Source organism: Manis pentadactyla, chromosome 2 (assembly GCF_030020395.1).
Source record: "Manis pentadactyla isolate mManPen7 chromosome 2, mManPen7.hap1, whole genome shotgun sequence".
Classification (NCBI taxonomy): Eukaryota; Metazoa; Chordata; class Mammalia; order Pholidota; family Manidae; genus Manis; species Manis pentadactyla.
The window spans coordinates 178,760,836-178,788,546 of record NC_080020.1 but is presented as its reverse complement, the minus strand read 5'-3'; the positions used below and the strand labels follow the sequence as shown (position 1 = coordinate 178,788,546).

The 27,711-nt window shown below is 39.5% G+C and overlaps 1 long non-coding RNA gene across 4 annotated transcripts; it reads right to left on the bottom strand.

Moving 5' to 3' along the window:
* Positions 1–227: 227 nt before the first annotated feature.
* On the bottom strand, positions 228–27,711 carry LOC130682579 (uncharacterized). 4 transcript variants are annotated; one of them, XR_008995822.1, is made up of 6 exons: positions 27,119–27,711; positions 15,027–15,114; positions 13,987–14,183; positions 13,147–13,294; positions 2,462–2,672; positions 228–1,791 (listed from the first exon to the last, which is right to left on the bottom strand). It is a non-coding gene; the product is annotated as an uncharacterized LOC130682579 (long non-coding RNA). The 4 variants fall into 4 exon arrangements; XR_008995821.1 differs by lacking the exon at positions 27,119–27,711 and adding an exon at positions 15,871–15,986; XR_008995820.1 differs by having other exon boundaries at positions 13,987–15,114.

Below are 27,711 nucleotides of genomic sequence, written 5' to 3'. Positions count from 1 at the left end.
ACTTGACTTGTATTTTTCATTATTGGGACGTACATATATATTAAAAAGGTGTATATAATATAAATACAACTTCAAGTTCTTAAAGCTTGGGCTAGAGTTCCCTGAGACCCTTTCAGGGGTCCAAAACCACTTTCATAACAATACTGAGACAGTTTTTGCCTTTTTCATTGTGCTGACATTTGTGCCCATGATACAAGAAACAATGGTGGGTAGAAATAGTGGGGCCTGAACCCAAGCAGTGGCACCAAACGAATTTGTAGTCACTATATTCTCCATCAGTACACATGTTCAGATAGAAGAATGCCAGCTTCACTTAAGAATGTCCTTGATAAGGCTGTAAAAATTATTAACTTTACCAAATCTTGACTCAGGAACACATAATGAGATGGGACACAGGCACAAGCAGTTCTGCGACCCAGGGGAAGTATGACGGTTGTCTTGAGGGGAAGCACTGTGTAGCTGTTTGTGTTGTGAGCTGAACTAGCTGCTTTGCTCAAATAGCATGATTTGTACTGGAAAGAACGACTGACAGACGACTATGATTATTTAGGCATGGACATCTGGCAGACATTTTCTTAAGCAGGAACCAAGTGAGCCTGTCACTTCAAGAAAAACAACTGACAGTATTGGTTGCAAATTGCAGAACCTGAGCTTTCAAGCAAATAATTAGAATTTTGGAAGACCTGTATTCAACATTATGGGCTTGATGGTTCCCAATATTTAAAGACTTTTTTGATGACATTGGTGGTTATTGATGAATGTGACTTTTTTTTATGTAGAAAGAAATGTGGCAATGTTTAGATCTGCATAACTTAGTGAACCATTAGTTTCCAAATGACCAATGCATGATGTCATAAAATAGTTCATGGGTAAAAGATCCATTCAAAGTGCAAGACAACCAATGGATTTCACTGTAACACTGTATTAAAAGTTCAATGATATAGTTTCAGATACTATACTACAACTAACCTTTTAGAAATTACCACTTCTCAAGTTTGGATGTAGTATCAAAGAATATACACAGTTAAATTTTTTTAAAAAGCTACTAAAATACTCGTCCATTTTCTAACTGCATCAAATTGCTTCATATTCTTCAAATTGTATAATTCGATAGACTCACTAGAAAGACAGAGCAGATATAAGACTCTAGCTGTCTTTTATTTAATCAGCCATTAAAGAGATTTGGAAAATGAAAAGTGATTTCACTTTCCTCAGTTTTGTTTTGCTTTGTTTGGTGTTTGTTTTGGAAAATAGTTATTTTCATAAAAATCTATTATTTATGTTACCAGGTAATGAGCTTATTACTATACTTTTCAAATAAATAAACACAAAAGCTCAGTTTTCATTTTGAATACAGTAAATATCATTAGCTAAAACTCACATTAACAGAAGTCCTTTGAAATTTGCAATAATTTTTAAGGGTATACTGGATTCCTGAGACTAAAAAGTTGAGAACCAAAAATTTAAAAAGATAATGAAACAGGTGTATGTACCTAATACACAAATTAAAGAATAAAACATGACCAGCACCTTTGAAACCACTGTATGTCCTACCCAGAATATAGCTCTTTCTCTTCTCCCAGGGGTGAGCATATTACATTAATCGTATATTAACCATTCTCTTGGTTTTCTTCATAGTTTATCTCACATGCGTATCTCCCTATATGATACTTAATATTACCTGTTTTTGAATTGCACACAAATGGAACCACACTGTCACAGTTTGCGTTTTCTTGAAAGCAATGCCTGAGAAAAGGACTTGGATGCAGGTAGTCTATTTTGGAACTGAACCTGGGAAGCAGAAGTGTTGGAGGGAGAGTAGAGAGAAGGGAGAAAGCAAATAAAAGTACATTATGGAGCAGATTATTGCTGTGGGCAGATGAGGCACAGCCCTATTGTGTGCCCTCTGTGAAAATGTGTAAAACTATTCAAAATTGGTCCACCAGACCAAAGGGAAAGAGATGGGGCATTAGTCACTGACTTTATCTCCATTTGCCTAATAAGGGTTGCTGTCAGGGGCTTAACTCCCTTGTGTGGGCTGAGTGGCTTCCTGTGATTCTGAGAGAAGCGTGAGGCAGAAAAGCCAAGGCCCCTCATTGCAACCTGTTGATGGCCCACTGGCCACCGCTGGAGCCCAGCACAGCAGCCTACAGTCAGGAGAGCTAAAGGGACAGCAGGAGGGCACCGTGTCAGCTACACTGTGTACGTTCTTTATGACCTTCCTTGCCTTCAGAGTCTGTTATTGAGATATTTGGGGTTGATATGAGTAGTTTTAGCTAATTTATTTCCATTGGTGCATAGTATCCATCATCTGACTCTTCTACAACTTAATTTTCCCTCTATTGTTGGACATTTGATATATTTCTCGACATGGGGACATTTGCTGTATTTCTCGACATGGGGACATTTGCTGATGCTACTTCAGGAAAACAAACATATACAAACATTTCCATGTCTTTACATTCTAGAGAAAAATTTCATAGGCAGCAGAAATGAGGTCTCCACTTCACTTCCGCATTCCAAATCTTGCCTGGATCAGGTTGGCCAACGTTAAGTCACATTCTGGCTGCAATGGATTCTGGGAAGTGCAGGTTTTTGCCTTCTGGCTTCTGCAGTACAAGAAGGTACACGAAGGAGCACCACACCTCACACACTGGGCAACTGGGCAACAGCTATTAAAACAAAAAAACCCGTTGATCCTGTGATTTTACTCTGGTAATCTATTCCACAGAAATACAAGTACTAATGTAGAAGGGCATATGTGCAATGACATTTATTGCAGAGCTGTTTGTAGTGGACTGAAAGTGAATGTTCTTTAAGAAAGGAATGTTTAAATATAGCGAATATAGCCTCGTATTGGAATATTACATAGCAAAAGAATGAATTAGAGTAATACCAGATGACTCGGAGTGATTCCACAATGCATTATTAAGTAAAGCAAGATACAAGAAGGACATGCATATTGCATAATCTATTTTGGGGGGGGGATAAAACGATGACCAACGAAAGGTGTGTGTGTGTATTTACATAAATATAGAACTGTATAGAAGGCCACCCACTGGGCTGTTAACAGGGATTCATACAGTAAAGTAGTATAAAGCTAATGTGGGGCAAAGAAGAGTAGGGAAAAAATAGTACATATAAAAGTAGTTCCCCTCAATGTGATTATTTTAGGAGGTTTGATTTTAAGAAAACTTTATTTTTTTATATTTGAATTTGTTACAACTATTAATTTATACATAAATCTATACATTTCTATGTTGTATTTATTCATATTTGTATGAACTATTGAAATTATTTCCATTGAAGGTATATTATTTACATAATCAGTATAAAACAATGAACCCATTTTAATATGGAAAGTAGGAAAGTTATTCTTATCCTTTAGGTGAGAAGCAATATTGTAAAAGCAATATTGAATATATGTTCAGTGCTATGTCTTCATATAATTTTTTCTGCACTAAGCTGTAAATTAAAAAATTGTACATCTCAGAGCTCTAAGCATAACCACGGATTTGAAAGAGTACATCTTTTGTTTAACATTCTCAATTATATTATTACTCCTAATAATTTATGAATGCCTGGTTTTCATATGGAAATTTTAAGAAGGAAAACAGGGTCAAGCACATTAGGATTCTCATTCAAATAAATTCACAGTTTTAGTGGAGAGGGATTTCATCAGTAGCCATAAAAATTGTTATGAAGAAAAAAGGACAAATGCGCAGTTGAAGCAGGTGGGTTTGCCACTAAGCAGATGGGCTTTTATTCCCTCCTTTGCATTCAAATCTTGCCTGGATCAGAAAACAGATCTCAAAAACAGAATGCGGCATGAACTCCACTGGTCAGGACTTGGTTCTTGCACCTCCTAGCTGAGATGTCAATGGCGGCTTTGGAACTGGGGGCCCGCGTCCTCTCCTCACAGAGACACCTGCCCAGGAGCCGGGGGCCCGCGAGGGATTCACGCCGGTGAAGCTGGCGCTGGCGGCACCAGAGGGGCGCGGGGAGGACCGGGCGTCCCCCTGCCGCCCGCCCCGGAGCCACATGGCGCCCCGCCTGACGACTGCACTGGACCCTGAATCCATTTTAATATGAAAACATCCCTTCTTTCTAATAGAACGGGGATAGAGGATGGTAGAGGGGACTATTGTTTTACATCATCCACTACTGTACTATTAGATTTGATACTATATCTAGATAGATAGACATTATATATATGTATATTATATCTATAACTTTGATAAGAATTTTTTTAAGTTAGTCCTTGTTTGAGCTAACGTTGATTCTTGCACCTATGCTCTGGAGCTCACCCAGTTCTACCTCCTGACTCCATTAATTAAACTTCTCTCCTATAGAATCAACCATCCTTTGCTGCTGACTTCTTGTCTGGAGGTCAGAAGCATGCTCACTTATCTCCTATTTTAGATCTTCCCTTAATGTTATGGCCTCTTCTAACTACTGCCTGGTCTCATACTTTGCTTTGTTGCCATGAGAAAGCAACTTGAAAGAGTTATTTGGCTCCCTGTCTCACGTCTCATTTGCTCCCCATCACCTGCATTTTAGTTTTTACCCTGACAAATGCTTCCACAGAACTCTCCCCACCAGGGTCACTTGTGCAATTCTAATTGCCACCTCTGGTCATCCTGGTGTCTCAGGAGCACTAACAACCCTCTAAACAAACATTTTCTTAAAGCTTTTCCATCCATTTGCTTGCAGAACGCTATTCTCCCCAGTTCCCTTCCTGATTGTTTTGTATGAATTTTTCTGGGCCTTTTGCTAGCCCCTCATTTGCCTTCCTTCAAAATGTCAGTGTCTCTCAGGGTCCTATCTCCCTTCCTTCTCACTTCATTCATTGTCCTTGGAGATGACATGCTCATGGCTTTGGCAGGGATGACTCAAATCTGTGCTTATGGGATGGATATCTCCCCAGAGTTCCTGACCCACGTGTCAAACAGCCTCTTGGAAACCTAGATCTCTCACTTACTCACCAACTATATATATGAAGGGAAGAATGTATTGTTTTCTCTTCAAAATATGCCCACATCAGTTTCCCGTCTTTTTGAATGATATCATCATTCAACTGTCCACCAGCCCACAAGAGGGAAGTTGAACTTATGAAGTCTTCATAATCTTGAGTCTCATCATATCTAATAACCAGGCTCATTTGACTCTACCTCCTAAATACCTCTCAAACCTTTCCAATTGCTCCCTGGCATCCACCTCTGCCTTACTTCAGCCAATTGCTCCTCCTTTGAACTCTGACAGTCTCTTATCCTTACCTTCAAGCCATCTTTCTGTTGCCAGCAGTGTAAACTTTCTTGAATGTAAAACTAAATAGATCACCCCATGCTTAAAATTCTTGAATAACTTCCCATAGCGTGCATGTCCAAGTTTAAACTACTTAGAATGACATGTAGGACCTGCCCCACATACCTCACTGCAATCATACTGAATTATTTACATTTCTGAAGTTTAACTCCAAAACCAAACTATGTCTTTGGAAAAGCATCCTTTACCATGCACGTACTTCTCTGACACAGTGTAGTGCTTGCATAATTCCACTTTGCCATCTGCTCTCCCACTAGACTATAAGTGCCCCCAGGGACTGTATTCTACTCCCAGAGGTAGCGCTTGCTGGGTATTTGCTACAAATTGATTGAACATTGCATGATATCATATTTGCATGGTCACATATTGAGTATCAATAGGAGAAAGTGATTTTTGCTGGTCACACAACAAGAAATAAGGCCGCATCAAGTAAAACCCCATTCTGGCCTGGAATCTGTGTTGCGTGCTCTTCTCACCACGTTCCAAGTCCTTCCATGTTAGTTATATAAACCTAAGCAAGAAATTTCCACCTTGGGCCCCAATTTTCTCATCCTGGGGCAATTTTTTCCAAGAAATAACTCAGCTCTGATATTTGCTTTAGCATAATGGTGAGTTCAAATCTCCACTCTGTCACTAAGGCAGGTAATTTAAATTGTCTGTGTCTTAGTTTTCTCATCTGGAAAATGGGGATAGCAATACTAACTTAATTCATAGGCTTCTTATGATTAACTGGGAAAATAATTTGAAGGGCTTAGGAGAATGCCTAGTCCATGATAAGCATTCAACATGTGTTAGCTATTAGTATATTCTCCATAGGTATGGAGCCAAAACACTTGAGCTCTTCTGCAACAGAAGTGGATGCTCAAAGTTCAGCTAACTGGCTATTTAAAAACAGTAGCTTAGGAATTGATTTTTGGCTGGCAAACAAAAATCATTCTCAGCTTATGGTTAGCCTACCAAATAACCCATAGCTCAATATAATATAAAGGGAACCTCATAACCAAAAATCATGTATTAAAGATCATTGTCAAAAAATGACAAATAGATATTATAATTTGGAAGGATTTTTTCCAACTATTTTGGACAATTTTAAGCTCTAAGTGTATTGCTAAGTCTATCTTACTTAAATCAGTGGTAAGGCAATTTTGAAAGTTAAGGCAATGCCTGATATTTTTTTACATTACTTGGCTGGAAATTTCTGCCAACTTTAACATCAGCTTTTCCCCATGCCTACAATTTATGTTTCCAAGAAAATATTTTGGAAAAACAATTTTTAAGAAATTATATAGAAGCTGAGTTTTATAACCTCTAGACTCATGCTCTTGATTTTTCCCTTTGGTGTCTATAATAGAAGATGGTTAAATGCTTATCTTTGAAAATGTGATGAAAATACATAGAAACGAGCATCACTCCCACATCTAATCAAAAGAGTAACAGAAAAATGTGATTCACCATAATTATACCAGGATACATGCCAGCATATCTAGATATGCCCCATCTTCAGAGCTGGCAATCTGCATTTCAAGTGCCCCAGACAATACTAAATCAAGACTGGCTTTGCCAGTGTCATCCATGCCAATATGTATTCAGAAGAAAATATAATCTGTATGTGTCTCATTCATTTATAAATCATCAAATATTGATTTAACATAGTTGGTGGATCACCAAGAAACATCTAAGTTGTTTTATGATTCCTCTAACCAACCACTACCCCAAAACAGAAAGATATATTTTGCCTTCCAGAAAACAAAACAGAACATTAAATTTTGAATCAGAGTTAGAAACTGCCAGCTCAGTCAGCTCCGAGTGGTGTTCAGTTTTGAGGTCCCAGGTTTTCCTTGCTCCTGCTGACAGGAGGAGGAATACAAAGTCAAAATAAAACAGAATCGACAGTGTCTGCCTTGACTCTCTACCAGGGTTGCTGGGCATGGCTTGTCCTGGAAGAACAAGTAGGGCAAACAGTCTGTTCTCTGTGCCCCTGGATGTTGGATTTGGCAAGAGGGCAGAAGCAGGAGCTACAGGAAGATGAACAGAGATCCAGTGAACAGCTGCCTAGTTAGGATGCTGACTGTGGGTTCCCGATGGATAATCTGGGCTTAGATAAGCAGAAGAGGTGTCAGGTGGTAACCAAGTCAGAATGTGTCTCCTGCATTTTCTAAATGCCCGAGGCAGCTCAGGAAGCAACGGGATGCTGCCAAAAACAGCACCTTTTTCCTTGTCAATACAATCACAAACATGAAATGCAGCTGAGTAACTGGTTGCAAATGGGAGATGGTGCTCTGCTGGGGTATATGAGATGGGGCACAAAACAACCCCCGACTCTGCCTGCCACTCAGCAGGGGAGTGCCAGAACTACCTGTTTGTTGAGTGCCAGCTCACTAGCACCTCTCAGGTAAAGCAAACTGCAGCTACCTCTGCTTTTAAACACCAAAGAAAAACACTAAAGACTACAGAAAGCACAAAGCAGAAGAGCTCGTGAATGCCCCTAGGCTGCCTGTGATTATCATTTTGAAGGATTGTTATTACTATATTTTTACGCCAGTGGACATATTGAACTTCTTTCCTTAGTGCCATTGGTGTCAGCAGGATCAAAGATGTGTGTACGCATCTGTGTGTCTGCACAGGCGTGGCAGGAGGTGAGATGGATGAAACAGGAAGAGGGGAGAAAAAATGAGCAACTGAAGAAGGAATGAAAGATGAGAGTGGATGGGATCCCTGATTTGAGGTTATGTGGCTCACGGAAGATGAATCATTCTATAATATAGTTCAAAGTAGGACCAGCACACATATTTCCTTCAAAGGCATTCTGCCCCCAATGAGCCACATTCTCTGAGCTTACTGAGGGAACCAAGAATCCCGTCTATCATGGGCAAGACTGATCTCAGGTATAGAAAATGTAAGGCATTGGACAGACGCAAAGCTGCACTTGCACTTTCAAGTGAGCTACAAGAGTAGTAATTAAAGCAGATGAATCTTTACTCACTTCTCTGATGCACTTTTTTGGTAGCTGTTATATGCCAGACATTGTAATAAGTACTGGGAATATGAAGATGAATAACAAGGTATAGGACAGTACAAAGGGGATGTGGAACTAACCCCTTTATAATACAGTGGATGTGCCTTATAAAAGACTGAAGAACACAGAGCAAAGAAAGAGAGGATAAAGGGTTAGTACTCAACTCAACCCAGGGAAAAGGGATGCTTTCTGGTAGAGAGAGCTTAAATAAATCTCTCTAAAGGATGTTTGAAGGAGATGGGAAGTAGAAATTAGCCAGGTTGACAAGGACAGGGGAGTTTACAGAAGAGGGAATAGTCATACCTAACGCATATACAATCTGTACCAAGGACTGGCCTGAGCACATTACATATATTAACTCATTTACTGTACAACCACCATATCAGAGAAGCCATATCATCATCCATATTCCTGTTTTACAGATAAGGAGAGTGAGGCAGGAAGAGAGTACATCATTTGATCAAGATCAAACTCCTAGTAATGGGCAAAAACACAATTTTAACTCAGGTGGTCTGAGTTTGGAATACATGCTCTTAACTATGAACATATACTGCCTTTTCTTGCTAGTGAAAAAGAAAAAGATACAAAGGTGTGAAGTATTCAAGTAGTACCTTTGTTCAGTTCAAACAGTTTATCTACTGGGGCTCAGGTATCATACCAACTACTGATGTTACAAAGGTGAATAAGACTTAGCTCTTGCCCCAAAGGTACTTAAAATATAAGAGGGAGCAAGCCCCTTAAACATCTATTTCCAATATAATGTGGAATAATATTGATACATGTTAGCTGATTTTCTTTTCATTCCCTATATTCACCTTTCACTCAATGACCCTTCTCCCAACCAAACTGGGTTTCAGGGTTGTTAAAGCAGTAAAGAAGAAGTGAAGCTCTTTTTCTTTTGTACCATTAATGTACAATTACATGAGCAACATTATGGTTACTAGACTCCCCCCATCACCAAGTCCCCACCACATACCCCATTACAGTCACTGTCCATCAGTGTAGCAAGATGCTATAGAATCACTGCTTGTCTCCTCTGTGTGATACTGCCTTCCCCATGTCCCCCAACCCCTTTTTCCCCCTTATCCCTCCCTTCCCACCCATCCTCCCAGGTCCCTTTCCCTTTGGTAACTGTTAGTCCATGCTTGGGTTCTGTGAGACTGCTGCTGTTTTGCTCCTTCAGTTTTTTATTTGTTCTTATACTCCACAGATGAGTGAAATCATTTGATACCTGTCTTTCTCCACCTGGCTTATTTCACTGAGCATAATACCCTCTAGCTCCATCCATGTTGTTGCAAATGGTAGGATTTATTTTCTTCTCATGGCTGAATAATATTCCATAGTGTATATGTACCACTTTTTCTTTATCCATCCATCTACTAATAGACACTTAGGTTGCTTCCATTTCCTGGCTATTGTAAATAGTGCTGCTATAAACATAGGGGTGCATATGTCTTTTTCAAACTGGGCTCCTGCATTCTTAGGGTAAATTCCTAGAAGTGGAATTCCTGGGTCAAATGGTATTTCTACTTTAGTTTTTTTGAGGAACCTCCATACTGCTTTCTGCAATGGTTGAACTAATTTACATTCCCACCAGCAGTGTAGGAGGGTTCCCCTTTCTCCACAACCTTGCCAACATTTGCTGTTGTTTGTCTTTTGGATGGTGACCAACCTAACTGGTGTGAAGTGATATCTCATTGTGGTTTTAATTTGCATTTCTCTGATGATTAGCAATGTGGAGCATCTTTTCATGTGCCTGTTGGCCATCTGACTTTCTTCTTTGGAGAAGTGTCTGTAAAGATCCTCTGCCCATTCTTTAATTCGATTATTTGCTTTTTGTTTGTTGAGGTACATGAGCCCTTTATATATTTTGGATGTCAACCCCTTATTTGATATGTAATTTATGAATATATTCTACCATACTGTAGGATACCTTTTTATTCTACTGATGGTGTCCTTTGCTGTACAGAAGCCTTTTAGTTTGATATAGTCCCACTTGTTCATTTTTGCTTTTGTTTCCCTTGTCTGGGGAGATATGTTCATGAAGAAGTTGCTCATGTTTATGTCCAAGAGAATTTTGATAATGTTTTCTTCTAAGAGTTTTGTGGTTTCATGACTTACATTCAGATCTTTGATCCATTTTGAGTTTAATTTTGTGTATGGGATTAGACAATGATCCACTTTCATTCTCATACATGTAGCTGTCCAGTTTTGCCAACATCAGCTGTTGAAGAGGCTGTCATTCCCCCATTGAATGTCCATGGCTCCTTTATCATATATTGGTTGACCATATATACTCGGATTAATATCTGGACTCTCTATTCTGTCCTTGTCCCAGTACCAAATTGTCTTGATTACTGTGGCTTTGTAGTAGAGCTTGAAATTGGGAAGCAAGATCCCCCCTGCTTTATTCTTCCCTCTCAGGATTGTTTTGGCTATTTGGGGTCTTTGTGGTTCCATATGAATTTTAGAACTATTTGTTCCAGTTCGTTGAAGAATGCTGTTGGTATTTTGATAGGGATTGCATTGAATCTGTAGATTGCTTTAGGCAGGATGGCCATTTTGACAATATTAATTCTTCTTACCCAAGAGCCTGGGACAAATTTCCATTTGTTAGTGTCCTCTTTAATTTCTCTGAAGAGTGTCTTGTAGTTTTCAGGGTATAGGTCTTCCACTTCCTTGGTTAGGTTTATTCCTAGGTATTTTATTGTTTTTTAATCACTTGTGAATGTAATTGTTTTCCTGATTTCTCTTTCTGTTAGTTCATCATTAGTGTATAAGCAAGCCACAGATTTCTGTGTATTAATTTTGTATCCTGCAACTTTGCTGAATTCAGACATTAGTTCTAGTAGTTTTGGAGTGGATTCTTTACCTGTTTGTTATGTACAATATCATGTCATCTGCAAATAGTGACAGTTTGACTTCTTCTTTACCAATCTGGATGCCTTTTATTTGTTTGTGTTGTCTGATTGCCGTGTCTAGGACCTCCAGTAATATGTTGAATAACAGTGGGGAGAGTGGGCATCCCTGTCTTGTTTCTGATCTTAGGGGAAAAGCTTTCAGTTTCTCACTGTTAAGTATAATGTTGCCTGTGGCTTTGTTGTATATGGCCTTTATTATGTTGAGGTACTTGCCCTCTATACCCATTTTGTTGAGAGTTTTTATCCTGCATGGATGTTGAACTTTGTCAGATGCTTTTTCAGCATCTATGGAGATGATCATGTGGTTTTCATTCTTTTTGTTGATGTGGTGGATGATGTTGATGGATTTTTGAATGTTGTACTATTCTTGCATCCCTTAGATGAACCCCACTTGATTATGGTGTATGATCCTCTTAATGTATTTCTTCATTCGGTTTGATAATATTTTGTTGAGTATTTTTGCATCTATGTTCATCAGGGATATTGGTCTATAGTTTTCTTTTTTTGTGGTGTCTTTACCTGGTTTTGGTATTATAGTGATGCTGTCTTCATAGAATGAGTTTGACAGTATTACCTCTTCTTCTATTTTTTGAAAAACTTTAAGGAGAATGGGTATTATGTATTCTCTAAATGTCTGATAACATTTAGTGGTGAGTCCATCTGGTCTGTGGGTTTTGTTCTTGGTAGGTTTTTGATTACCAGTTCAATTTCAGTGCTGCTATTTGGTCTATTTATATTTTCTGTTTCTTCCTTGGTCAGTCTTGGAAGATTGCACTTTTCTAGAAAGTTGTCCATTTCTTCTAGGTTATCTAGTTTGTTAGCATACAGATATTCATAGTATTCTCTAATAATTATTTGTATTTCTGTGGTGTCCGTCATGATTTTTCCTTTCTCATTTCTGATTCTGTTGATGTGTGTTGATTCTCTTTTTCTCTTAATAAGGCAGGCTAGGGGTTTATCTATTTTGTTTATTTTCTTAAAGAACCAGCTCTTAGTTTCATTGATTTTTTTTCTATTGTTTAATTCTTCTCAATTTTATTTATTTATTCTCTGATCTTTATTATGTCCCTCCTTATGGTGACTTTGGGCCTCATTTGTTCTTCTTTTTCCAGTCTCAGTAATTTAGACTATTCATTTGGGATTGTTCTTCGTTCTTTAAATAGGCCTGGATTGCTATATACTTTACTCTTAGAACTGCCTTCGCTGCATCCCACCGAAGTTGGGGCTTTGTGCTGTTGCTGTCATTTGTATCCATATATTGCTTGATCTCTGTTTTAATTTGGTCATTTATCCATTGATTATTTAGGAGCATGTTGTTAAACCTCCATGTGTTTGTGAGCCTTTTTGCTTTCTTTGTACAATTTAGTTCTAGTTTTATACCTTTGTGATATGAAAAGTTGGTTGGTAGAATTTCAATCTTTTTAAATTTACTGAGGCTCTTTTTGTGGCCTAGTGTGTGGTCTATTCTGGAGAATGTTCTATGTGCACTTGATAAAAATGCATATCCTGCTGCTTTTGGGTGTAGGGTTCTGTAGATGTCTGTTAGGTCTTTAGATGTCTTCAGGTGAGAATGAGCCCCTTGGCTAACACCTTGATTACAGCCTTGTGAGAGACACTGAAGCAGAAAATCCAACTAAGCTGTATCTGGATTCCTGAAACATAAAAACTTAGACAATAAATGTGTGTTGTTTTAAGCTGCTGTATTTTGGCATAATTTGTTACACAGAAATCATAAATAATGCAAAGACATTCTAGCATATTCAAAACTCAGATCCCTTCACTTTATATACATAGACCAATGTTATGCAGCTCAACCTTACATGAACCCTTCTCATGAAACCAACAGTATAACTTAGTGACCCAAATGCTAAGAAGAATGCACACATGACTAAGACTTCGATACTGGTGGGTCTAGAAATTCACAGTCCTATCTTTACCACCACCACTTCCTGTGATGTTCCTTTAGGTTTTCAGGACTTCTCCCTTGATTCCAGATCGTTTGAGGTGGACTCTGATGAAGCTGGTGTTACCCCTGTGACATAAACAGGAAAGAAAAGATGCTAGACTGCTTCCTTAAGGGCACATCACAGAAAGGGAAAGCTGTCAGCACCTCCAGGGCCCCTGGATTTAACACAAGGACCCACAAGCAATGCAGGCAGTCTTACATGCAAACAAAGATATTGGAGTTGGGGAATACATTCAGTCAGTCCTGAGAGATAATGTCTTAAAGGGATCCTAATTTATTTGGGGGTGAGATGAGACACAATACTATAGGCTGAGATCTTTCTTTTCTTCTTATTCCAGGTGTTTTCAGACTACCTTCACTCAAAGTTGACAAGCCTGTATTTAATTAGCACTGACCTAGGAGATTTGAGAAGATAACAAAGAAGTAAAAATCAAAGTTTCTGCTCTTAGTGACACTCTAATGGTGAAAACAGGACACATATGAAAAAGATATACCAGTACTGAACAGAGAGTCCTAATTTCATAGGAAGCAGTAAACATAGAGTGTTCATCACTTACATGCATGCAGTAAGACTCTCAGCTCACTAATTCAGGTGTCCATGAAATAATCAATTGAAATTTTCTTTAATGAAAATTAACCCACTTGTGGCCTCTGCTGCCTGACCAGTGGGAAATTTGATAATTGCCATTATTTGGGCCCCTTCTCATTCAAGGATTGCTAACAAATTTCACTGGAAAGGTGGACAAAAAGCCTCTAACCTTGAATGCAGCATAGCTGTTGCCAGTTTCTCTCTGCCAAGGTATGCAGTAACCTTTTGAACATGGGCCAGGGGTAGTAATCTCAGGGTTCTTCAACTAAAGGAGCATAACAGGCATCCAGACCTTCTCTGTCCATCACTTACTGTGCTTCTTGGGAAAATCCCCCTATTAAAGGCTCTATTTCTCTTTCTGTAAAACTAAGGGCAAATACATTTGTATTCCAGCTGCCCCATCAAATCACATAGGGGTTTTTCTGTCACTTCCATACTTTTCAAAATGAGTTCTCATGTTTTCCTTCTGAGACGTAGGCTAGACAGGAATTCTAATGCCCATGTGATAGGTGAGGCAATTGGTATATCACCATAAGAGAGTCATCTAAACCCATATACAGCAGGTCTATAGTCATGTTAGGGTCAGAACAGAGAGTTCATGATACCTAATCCAGTGTTCTTTGTATTGTACTGTAGCTGCCATAGTAGTAGTCACTCATTGTTGTTACCCCAAGTGAATATTAAAACGTGCATACAGAAATAGCACTGATTATGGGTTACATTGTAACTCTATGTGGATCATCTCTAGCTGGAGAAGGGCTACATGTGTCTAAGTAAGGCATTGGAAATACAAGACAGAGCAGAGGTAAGCATTTGCATTTGGTTGATAGGGATGGCTTCCACTGTACCTTTGTTTTTAATATTGGATCTTTCTCCACAAATGTATGGATACAGCACAAAGGCACTATTACCTATCTCTGAAACATCATCAAAAGCCCCATGGGCAGCAGAGTATAATGCAATGTGCCAACATGACAAGTGTGAAGTGTGTCAAGTCAGGGAACACCATAAATCCTCTATTCAATTCTCAAAGAATATGATACACAAATATCCATTCATCTTACTCTCTCACACTTCCACCATTTTCAAAGAAAGCATCTGATAGGCTAGTGAGGGCCCCCTCTGTGCTGAGCTCCGGAGGGCAAGACTCATTAGCAATGTGGCCGTCTCTAAAATTATTATATCCAAACACCCAGGGAAAATAAGAACCTGAGGTAGCACACCACATCTTGCTGCTATCATTTGTCAAAAATTGGCACCAGTTAGAAATGACACAGGATAACAAGTCCAGAAGCATCTAGAACAAACAAGAATGATTCATCATTGAAGACAGGGTGAAAACACACTCTCATTCATCCACATATCAATTATACCAGCCATGAAAATAAGTACTGGTTCACATTCCCAAGGCCTGAAAAAAATATCATGTGGGCCACAAAGGAAATATAGTTAAAATAGGAACCAAATCTAAGAAAAAAATTAAATGTGCTGTACTCTCTCTGTTTGCTCATCATTAGGCCTGATTAAGTTTTGAGAGTAATATGTGTATTTGACTACAGAAAAATATATGCATCCCTCTCCCTTAGTTTGCTAACATCTGAAGTGGTGAAGAGAGGTGGCAAGGACATTCAAGGGAAGGGAAGGGGCCAACTCAGCAAGGGCTGGAAGGGTGACATATTGGAAGAGGTACTCTAAGAGTAAAGAATGGGCAAAATTTGAAAAATAGTAGCTAAAATCTATGAAGTGCTCACCAGGTATCAGGCCTTGCTAAACCTTTCCCATGTATTATCTCAATGTAATCTCACTACAATATGATGGTACTATTATTATCCCATTCATTGATGAGGAAAACTGAGGTACAGGGAGGTTACATAACTTGGAGGTTAAATATTTAAATTCAGGCAGTCTAAGCCAGAGTTTTACCATGAACAACCAAGCCAGTAGTTTTCAAACTTATTCCTGCATCAGCATTCCCTGGAGGGCATGTTAAAACCCAGATTGCAGGTCCCAGACGCAGATTTCCTGATTCAATGGGTGAAACCTCAAAACTTACCTTCTAACAAGTTCTCAGGTGATGCTGATGCCCCTGGTCCAGGGACCACACTTTGAGAATGACTGTATTAAGCTATGCTGCCTTCTTAACAGGTAAGTCTTCTAGTCTGAGGGGGAACTGTCACCAAAGCCATAGATTAAAAAGAGATCAAGTTGGGTGACAATGAAGAAACACACCTAATGACAGCAATCACAGCTGAGACTTGGAAACACTGGAGTGAATATTGCAGTACATAGACAGAGATGCTATCCTTTTCATGAAGAAATAGTAAAGCTTTGGGGACCTACACATAACATAAGAGCAAACAAACTTTTATAGGTGAAGCTAGGCAGACAGGTGTACCATAAGAGCTACTGGCCCACATTTACCCCTAATATGCTTAAGCCAAGAGGGAAAAGATGGAAAGAATACTTTGATGTATGTGTGGTCATAAAAACATATTTTATGTCATATTTATGTCCTGGCCAGTTTGCTAAAATAAATAAATACCAAGCAAGTGGACAGTCTTCTCCAACTCTGTGTCAAAATCTGAGAATTTCATTTAAGTTTAAGAATCCACAGTGGAATCCATTGTCTTTGGAATATATAGCAAAAGGCAACTGAGACCCTGAAGAAATCTATTACCTTGGATCACAAGAGACATCTTTAAGCAGAGATGTGTCTCTGGTATAGATATTGAGATTATTTTAAATGCAAAGTGTTCCCTGCAGTAACCAAAAATATCTCCCAAGCCGGGACACTACTTTTGTTTCACTATACTGGTAGTTTTGACATAGAAAAGAATGTGTAAAATAAAATCAGCCATATAATCATTCTTTGAACACCTTCTGTGATAAAGCTCAGAGGATACAAAGGGTTTGGGCATCATGACTGTCATGATAAGGCTCACAGCCTAACTGGAAAGACTTTGTATTTTTATTTATATGTGCGAACATATCTCTATCTTTCAGAGTGTTTCAGCCAATCACAATTATGCACTGAATCCAGAAGACAGTGCAAAGCATTTCTTTAACTTTCCATGGAATCCCATGTAGAGTCTACCACAGCATGGTGGTTTATGTCTCCTTTCCCTTGAGAGGAGGTGAAAGATATTAATGAAGGGAAAAGAAACATATATTTGTACAAGATCAAATATGGTAAGTACCATATACATTGTGCAATGATATACATATAAGCTTGGAAGATAGAGATAGCACTGGAAACATTGTAAACTTCCTGAGAGACAATGGGACTTAAGATTTGAAAGAAAATTGAGAGATAACAATGGAGAAGGAACATGCCAGACAGAAAGGTGCTCTGAGTGTTCAGAGCTCAGCAGGAAGACTGTTGATCTAGTAACTGCCATTATGATGAAGTGTGTACAGTAACATGATAGGGACAGCAAAGTTTAAGAAGAGGAAAGCCTGATGAAAGAAGCCAAGATAGAGGCATGAGTAGGGCAGCAGAAATCTCCTCTCAAAACCATATATATTTTTGAAAATACAACAAATACAATTATTCCTAAAAGAGAGACCAGAGGATACAATACAACAGCCAGGCTAGATCTACATCTGTGAGAACTTGGCAATTCACAAAGGGGTAAGATACAAGCTGCAGCCCGGCAATACCTGAGCTCTCCCCTCACCCCAGCCCACTGGCAGGAGGAAAGGAGTTGGAGCGGGGAGGGAGTGAAAGCCCAGGACTGCTAAACAACTGGCTCTAGTAATGTGCACCAGGAGCGCAGACACACATTGCATGGTGCACTGGATATTAGGGAAACGGAAAAGTAAAATCTGCTAGTGGGTCCCCGCAGCTGGTTCCACTGGAACAACAGAAAAGTGAGTGCTTTTTGAAAGTCTTAAAGGGAGAGTGGACTCACAACTGGACAGAATCATCCCGGCACACTCAGCCCAGCAGGCTGGAGATCCTGAGGAACTCCAGGTGCCCCAGCCCCCTGGGAGGCAGCACAGCTCTGAAGCCCCTCACAGCAATAAGCAACCTGCCTTTCATTCCCCCTCTGGTGTGGCCCTGCCACAGTGGCCGAGCAGCCTGAGAGCAGCCACACCCACAGCAGCTGCTCAGAGCCTCCTTCCGGCATGCAGCTGTCTGGGCCAGTCCCAGGGCCACCAATGGTGAGCAGCTGCCCAGCACAGAGGAAGCCAGGACAGGGCACAAAGGGGTGCCATTCTCACAGGAGAGCATACTTGGCATGCTGGCCACTCCCTGCAGGGCTCTGGGCTGCCCCAAGGGCTGCTCCTGGTGTGCAAGGAACTGACACAGGCAGAGGAGAGGGACAGGGGGATCAGCAAGCAGGAAGGACTTTGTTATCCCAGCTAACACATGCGTTACCTGCCTACGACTACCTCTATCACCATGAAAAGGCAGAAGAATTTGGTCCAGTCCAGAATCACCCAGACAAGCACTGAGAGAGGAGGGCCTGGGAAGACAGATATAACCAATCTTCCTGAAAAATAATTCAAAATAAAGGTCATAACCATGCTGAGGGACCTGCAGAGAAATATACGAGAGCTAAAGGATCAAGTTAGGAGGGAGAACACAGAAATACACAATCTCTGGAAGAACTTAGGAGCAGACTGGATGAGGTGCAAGAGACCATTAATGGTATAGAAATTAAAGAACAGGAATACAGAGAAGTTGAGGCAGAGAGAGATAAAAGGATCTCCAGGAATGAAAGAATATTAAGAGAACTGTGTGACCAATCCAAACGAACAATATTCACATTATAGGGGTACCAGAAGAAGAAGAGAGAGAAAAAGGGATAGAAAGTGTCTTTGAAGAAATAATTGCTGAAAAATTTACGAAACTTCGGGAAGAAATAGTCTCTCAGACCATGGAAGCCCACAGATCTCCCAACACAAGTAACCCAAGGAGGACAATACCAAGACATATAGTAATTAAAATGGCAAAGATCAAAGACAAGGACAGAGTATTAAAGGCAGCCAGAGAGAGAAAAAAGGTCACCTACAAAGGAAAACCCATCAGGCTATCATCAGAATTCTCAGCAGAAACCTTACAGGCCAGAAGAGAATGGCATGATATATTTAATGCAATGAAACAGAAGGGCCTTGAACCAAGAATACTGTATCCAGCACGATTATCATTTAAATATGAAGGAGGGATTAAAAAATTCCCAGACAAGCAAAAGTTGAGGGAATATGCTTCCCACAAACCACCTCTACAGGATATTTTAAAGGGACTGCTCTAGATGGAAGCACTCCTAAGGCTAAATAGATGTCACCAGAGAAAATAAAATCACACCAAAGAAAGCAGACCAACCAAATACTAACTAAAGGCAAAAAAATAAAATCAACTATTTACAAAAGCAGTCAAAGGAAACACAAAACAATACAGAATAAAACACCTAACATATAAAAAGTGGAGGAGGAGGATTAAGAAGGGAGAAAAATAAAGAACCATCAGACTTGTCTTAATAGCTTAATAAGCGAGTTAAGTTAGACAGTTATATAGTAAAAAAGCTACCCTTGAACATTTGGTAACCACGAATCTAAAGCCTGCAATGGCAATAAGTACATATCTTTCAATAATCACCCTAAATGTGAATGGACTGAATGCACAAATCAAAAGACACATAGTAATAGAATGGATAAAAAAAGCAGGAACCATCTATATGCTGCTTACAAGAGACTTACCTCAAACTCAAAGACATGCACAGACTAAAAGTCAAGGGATGGAAAATGATATTTCCTGAAAACAATAGGGAGAAAAAAGCAGGTGTTGCAGTACTAGTATCAGACAAAATAGACTTCAAAACAAAGAAAATAACAAGAGATAAAGAAGGACATTACATAATGATAAAGGGCTCAGTCCAACAAGAGGATATAACCATTATAAACATATATGCACCCAATACAAGAGCACCAACATATGTGAAACAAATACTAACAGAATTAAAGGAGAAAATAGACTTCAACACACCACTAACTCCAAAGGACAGATCCACCAGACAGAAAATAAGTAAGGACACAGAGGCACTGAGCAACACACTAGAACAGATGGACCTAATAGACATCTCTAGAACTCTACACCCAAAAGCAACAGGATACACATTCTTCTCAAGTGCGCATGGAACATTCTCCAGAATAGACCACATATTAGGCCACAAAAAGAGCCTCAGTAAATTCAAACAGATTGAAATCCTACCAACCAACTTTTCAGACCACAAAGGTAGAAAACTAGAAATAAATTGTACAAAGAAAACAAAAAGGCTCACAAACACGTGGAGGCTTAACAACATGCTCCTAAATAATCAATGGATCAATGATCAAATTAAAACAGAGATCAAGCAATAGATGGAGACAAATGACAGCAACAGCACAAAGCCACAACTTCAGTGGGACACAGCGAAGACAGTTCTAAGAGGAAAGTATATAGCAATCCAGGCCTATTTAAAGAAGGAAGAACAATCCCAAATGAATAGTCTAAATTCACAACTATTGAGACTGGAAAAAGAAGAACAAATGAGGCCCAAAGTCAGCAGAAGGAAGGACATAGTGAAGATCAGAAAAGAAATAAATAAAATTGAGAAGAATAAAACAATAGAAATAATCAGTGAAACCAAGAGCTGGTTCTTTGAGAAAATAAACAAAATGGATATTCCCCTAGCCAGATTTATTAAGAGAAAAAGAGAATCAACACACATCAACAGAATTAGAAGTGAGAAAGGAAACATCATGATAGACCCCAAAGAAATACAAAGAATCATTAGAGAGTACTATGAGAATCTATATGCTAACAAGCTGGAAAACCTAAAAGAAATGCACAACTTCCTAGAAAAATACAACGTTCCAAGACTGACCAAGGAAGAAACAGAAAATCTAAACAGACCAATTACCAGCAATGAGATTTAATTGGTAATGAAAAAACTACCAAGAACAAAACCCACTGACCAGATGGATTCACCTGTGAATTTTATCAGACATATAGAGGAGACATAACACTCATTCTCCTTGAAGTTTTCCAAAAAAGAGAAGAGGAGGGGATAATTCCAAACTCATTCTATGAAGCCAGCATCACTCTAATACCAAAACCAGGCAAAGACCCCACCAAAAAAGAAAATTACAGACCAATATCCCTGATGAACATAGACACAAACAAAATATTAGCAAACCGAATTCAAAAATACATCAAGAGGATCATACACTGTGATCAACTTGGATTCATCTCAGGGAAGCAAGGATAGTACAACATTTGAAAATCCATCAGCATCATCCACCACATCAACAAAAGAAGGACAAAAACCACATGATCATCTCCATAGTTGCTGAAAAAACATTCGACAAAATTCCACATCTATTCTGGATAAAAACTCTCAACAAAATGGGTAAAGCGGGCAAGTACCTCAACATAATAAAAGCCATATATGACAAACCTACAGCCAACATCATACTTAACAGCAACAAACTGAAAGCCTTTCCTCTAAGATTGGGAACAAGACAGGGATGCACACCCTCCCCACTTTTATTCAACTTAGTACTGGAGGTCCTAGCCACACCAATCAGACAAAATAAAGAAATACAAGGCACCCAGATTCATAAAGAAGAAGTCAAACTGTCATTATTTGCAGATGACATATTGTACATAAAAAAACCCTAAAGACTCCATTCCAAAACCACTAGAACAAATATCTGAATTCAGCAAAGTTGCAGGATACAAAATTAACACACAGAAATCTGTGGCATTCCAATACACTAATGATGAACTAACAGAAACAGAAATCAGGAAAACAATTACATTCACAATTGATTCAAAAAGAATAAAATACCTAGGAATAAACCTAACCAAAGAAGTGAAAGACCTATACCCTGAAAACTACAAGACACTCTTAAGAGAAATTAAAGAGGACACTAACAAATGGAAACTCTTCACATGCTCTTGGCTAGGAAGAATTAATATTGTCAAAATGGCCATCCTGCCTAAAGCAATCTACAGATTCAATGCAATCCCTATCAAAATACCAACAGCATTCTTAATGAACTGGAACAAATAGTTCAAAAATTCATATGGAACTACAAAAGACCCCGAACAGCCAAAGCAATCCTGAGAAGGAAGAATAAAGTAGGGGGGAATCTCGCTTCCCAACTTCAAACTCTACTATAAAGCCACAGTAATTAAGACAATTTGGTACTGGCACAAGAACAGAGCCACAGACCAGTGGAACAGAATAGGAAGTCCAGATATTAACCCAAACATATATGTTCAATTAATATATGATAAAGGAGCCATGGACATACAATGGGGAAATGACAGCCTCTTCAACAGCTGGTGTTGGCAAAACTGGACAGCTACATGTAAGAGAATGAAACTGGGTCATTGTCTAACCCCATACAAAAAAGTAAATTCGAAATGTATCAAAGACCTGAGTGTAAGTCATGAAACCATAAAACTCTTAGAAAAAAACATAGGCAAAAATCTCTTGGACATAAACATGAGCAACTTCTTCATGAATATATCTCCCCAGGCAAGGAAAACAAAAGCAAAAATGAACAAGTGGGACTATATCAAGCTGAAAAGCTTCTGTACAGCAAAGGACACCACCAATAGAACAAAAAGGTATCCTACAGTATGGGAGAATATATTCATAAATGGCAGATCCAATAAAGGGTTGACATCCAAAATATATAAAGAGCTCACCCACCTCAACAAACAGAAAGCAAATAATCCAATTAAAAAATGGTCAGAGGAACTGAACAGACAGTTCTCCAAAGAAGATGAAATTCAGATGGCCAACAGACACATGAAAAGATGCTCCACATCGCTTGTCATCAGAGAAATGCAAATTAAAACCACAATGAGATATCACCTCACACCATTAAGGATCACCACCATCCAAAAGACAAACAACAACAAATGTTGGCAAGGTTGTGGAGAAAGGGGAACCCTCCTGCACTGCTGGTGGGAATGTAAACTTGTTCAAACATTGTGGAAAACAGTATGGAGATTTCTCAGAAAACTCAAAATAGAAATACCACTTGACCCAGGAATTCCACTCCTAGGAATTTACCCTCAGAATGCAAGAGTCCAGTTTGAAAAAGACATATGTACCCCCATGTTTATTGCAGCACTATTTACAATAGCCAAGAAAGGGAAGCAACCTAAAGTGTCTATCAGTAGATGAATGGATAAAGAAGATGTGGTACATATACACAATGGGATATTATTCAGCCATAAGAAGAAAACAAATCCTACCATTTGCAACAACATGGATGGAGCTGGAGGATATTATGCTCAGTGAAATAAGTCAGGCGGAGAAAGACAAGTACCAAATGATTTCACTCATCTGTGGAGTATAAGAACAAAGAAAAAAACTGAAGGAACAAAACAGTAGCAGACTCACAGAACCCAAGAATGGACTAACAGTTACCAAAGGGAAAGGGACTAGGGAGGATGGGTGGGAAGGGAGGGATAAGGGGGGAGGAAAAAAAGGGGGGGCACCATGGTTTGCATGTATAATGTGGGGGGGTGCATGGGGAGGGCTGTACAACACAGAGAAGACAAATAGTGATTCTACAGCATCTTACTATGCTGATGGACAGTAACTATAGTGGGGTAAGTGGGGGGGACTTGGTGAAGGGGGGAGTCTAGTAAACATAATGTTCCTCATGTAATTGTAGATTAATGATACCAAAGTAAGAAAAAAAAAAAAAAGAAGAGGAAAGCCCTAGGACAAGTCATAGCAAAGTATCTTGAGCAGATCAGAGAGGGACGGGCTTCTCCCACCAAGGGTGACTTATTTTACAGTTATTGAAGAATTCAATAGGAGTGATATAAACCAAGGAATTGTTTAAACAGACAAGATGGTAGCATTTTGTAGGACACATTGAGGGGAGAACATCATCGAGGAAACTACTACAATGGGCCAGATGTGAAGTAAGAAGGACCCAAGCTCAAGGAGGGCCTGTGGGAATGAAAGGAAGGGATGGCTGTGAGCTGAGCAACTCCAGACAAAATGCCTGTTCTGGCTGTGACTCTGGCTGAAGGAGAAGGAACAGCCAAGGAGTGATTTCAGTCTTTTAGCCCCAATGTCTGGCCAGAAACAGCGACTGAGGCCAGTGTGGACCAGATCACTTGACTGGGCTCATACTTAGTCAATGGTGGGGTAGCCTGCACATATGTGGAATCTCAGCTTAGCCTTTCTTCCAATACATCATGCTGCCTCATGATGTTTCATGCAAAACTCCTGAGTCATGACACGCCAGCACACCACGATAACTCTAAAATCATGTGGCACATCTTATAACAACAGCAAAAATAAAGCAATTCTCCTTCTGGTTCCAAAGTTTTAATTGAAATAAGTGGCTTTATAAGAAATCTTTTATTCTTCAAATCCTAATATGATTATTTTTAATGTCATAATTTAGACATTTTTCTCAACAGAAAGTCTGTATATGGTGCCTCATTCCACAGATAGAGTAATTTCTCCCAAGTCCTCATTCTTCATTGATTCTAAAGGTTCTTTGGAGCAGGGTTCCTCAACCTTGGCTTTATTGACATTTGGGGCCAGATAATTCTTTCTTGTGGTGCTCTCCTGTGCACAGCAGACTTTAGCAGCACCCTGACCTCTACACACTAGATGCCAGCAGCACCCCCACCGAGTTGTTACCATCAAAAATGTTTCCAGACATTGCCAAAAGTCCCCTGGGGGACAAACTCATTCCTAGTGAAGAACCACTGCCTTAAGAGATATTTTTTTAAGTATATTAATGATATAATTTCCATTTAATAGTCCTCCTATTGGGAAAAAACAAGTTCTCTCTCAGGATGGGGGTTTTCTTGCACATGGGGGGAGTTGGGGAGAGTTGGAAAGATAAGATTCAGTCACCAGTTATTAGGTTTTACTTCAAAGTTCCCCTCAATGGGACATCACAACATCTGGAACCGAATGGAAGGTGGTTTGTTTACAAGTAGAACCCAAAGGTCTTCCAGGATCTTTAAGAAACATGACAACAAACTGCTTTCCATGAACCCACTCTTCATGTTATGCCAATTAAATTCTTTTTTAGCTGTTTAGAAGGGATGTCTCTCAGAACAAATAAAATTACAGCCACCTTCAGCAAATTTCAATGCCTGAGTTATAAGACCTCCAAAGGGTCTCACGGTGGAGGACAGAGCTGATCCCTGTAATAGCCCTGGTCTATTAAATAGGACCAAGGAAATGGCTCTTCATCTGAGAAAGACGTGGCTATTACTATACACTGATCTACTCCCCAAAATAGGCAGGCCTAGAAGGAAGTAAAATAACTGATGAGCCATAATGTGCCATCAACATCAACTTCTGTAACTTCATCTTTCAGATTCAGCAGGAATTGAGTAAAGAAAAAGGGACCTGTTACATTTAATCCTAAACTGACACGACATTTGTATTTATGCAGCAAGAACTTACATTTGCCAACCAGGCTCCTGCCTCCCTTAAGTAAAAGCTTCGTGTCAGCTCTTCTGTTTACTCAATCGCAGGCTGCTTTCTGGTCTCACTTGCTTTCCTATATATTTGTATTGAAAGAATACATTCTCAGCAGCTTTTAGGCCCTTAAATGCATTTCAAGAGGAGACCAACCCCAATCACTGTTACTTAATTAACACAATTGTGAAGACTTCAATCTAGCTACACAATAGCTTTCCTGACCTTGCAGAAGGAGGCACGACTTCATTATTGAGTATATTGTTTCCTATAAACATATAAAACCCCTACAATAACAATCCCATCAGCCGAAATGAAGTTATCTGAGAACAGAATTAAACTCTAAATGACCTTTTGCTCTACTCCGTAGCCCCCTATTAATAATTTCTAATCTAATCAGTGTGGATAAATGTACTAAGGCTGGTCATGCCAGGCACAGGGCCAGCCCGGCCAATTGCCGTCCATCTGATTCATTCCAGTCCAGAGCTCGTCTGGAAAAGATGCATCCCTCGCTGAGAGACCACTGCCTGATTTCCTCTTTTGTTATCTTTTAGCGGCAAAGTCATGTCCTTGTAACTGATAGACACGTTTCTTTGTAAATAACCCTGGAGTGACTGATAGAGCTTTTGCCAGACAAAGGCAGAAAATAGCAAGGCATTACTCATGCCAAGCTGGAGAACACTGTGTCACGGCTGACAAATTTATGGGAGATATGAGCTCACCTTTTGCACAAATATATACTTTCCTGGCAAATTCATCACATGCTTTAATGGCCCCGTACTGCATTTGTCAGCTGTCTGTCCCTGTGCCTTGTTGCCTCTGGTTTCCTGTCAAGGATTGTTTGTTGAAATCATCTAGCAGCTCCATTCTTCAGCAGTGAGACCCAAGAAAGATCAATGATGACACCTGTATTGATAATATTTTACCTTCAACTATTTGGCTGATAAATCATTTTAACAATGCTGATATGTTTATTGAGTGTCTACCGGCATCAAGATTATACGGAAAGCGGTGCCAACTTAAATCTTTGCTTTGTTGGTCTGGATTTTATTTCTTTCTTTTCATTTTCCCATAATTAAATGTGCCATGGAACAGATTTGACTTCCCCCTCTCAGTAGAGAACATGTGAAAACAGGAGAAGAGGTGACCTTGCACTTCCACACATTGGTTTGTTTAAGAAAAGAAAAAGAAATGGCAGCCTCATGGTGATCCTTGGTCAAGGTGGTAGTCATCAGAAGGGAGAATAAGGGGGTTTCTGGGGTCCCAGTGATGCTCTGTTTCCTGACCTGGGTGTTAGGGACAAAGATGTGTTCGTTTGTAAATATTCTTTGAGCTCTTCCCTACAGTATGGGCACCCTGTCTCTATGTTACACTTCAGAAAAACTTACACAAAAAATTAGCAAACATATCGCACACACATACATGCACACACATATAAATATACAGGCTTCAATTCAGGGTTTGCTACCCTGAAACTCTATATTACCTATAATCCCTTCAGTTTCTCTCTATTAATATCATTTGTCTAACGTGGAAATTATGTCCAAGTATCTTGGAGGGTGATCATTCCACCGCCACCACCCACAGAATTTCAAAGAAAACATTAGGGCTCTCAGATTCCTTAACCTTTACCTGCTCTGTAGGACACTTCTGTCATAGACGCCGAGGTCTCTATGAGGGACCAGAAAGAACTAAGGTATGGCTAAGAAGAGATCAAATTCTCCCTTAATTTCCCACTGAAATTACTTTTGATTCAAATCATGAGCTCAATCTGTCTCCAGAAACATTGAGATAAACACACACATTCAGATGAAAAGTGAAAAAGCCAAATACCTGAATTGACTAAGTTACTATTGGAAACACCTGGATAATTGGGTGGCTCACATAGACACTTCTTGCCATTGACCACAAACTGTATCATGAGCAGCTCCTCCACCTTCAAGGGAGTCTGGGAGAGAGACCATTTAAATTCTTCAGCTTCCATAGTAGAGGCCGATGATGAGGTGACATTTGGGAATGAGTGCCAAACCGGCTGGACGAGTGAAAGCTGGAGCAGGCCACCGGTGAAATGGATATACAGGAAACGTCCGTGAAAGAATGACTTAAATTAGTGGTTTCCGCCTCGGATGCTCACTGCAGTCACCTTGTTATCACCCATAGAGATTCGGATTTAACTGGTCTTGGGTGTGGTCTCAGCATCAGGATCTTTAAGAGCTCCCTTAAGTGATTCTAATGCTCAGCCAAGACTGAGAGCTTCTGATTTAAACAGATACCTACAAAGATTTGTATGTCCAAAGAAAAGAGCAAAGTATTAGATGGATCATCCGCAGCCATTGCTTTTGTGGATTTGAAGTTGAAGACTACACAAAGGTTCAAAAAAGAGCTCAGAGGTAGAAAAAGAGTAAGAGTCTGGAAAAACTATCCCC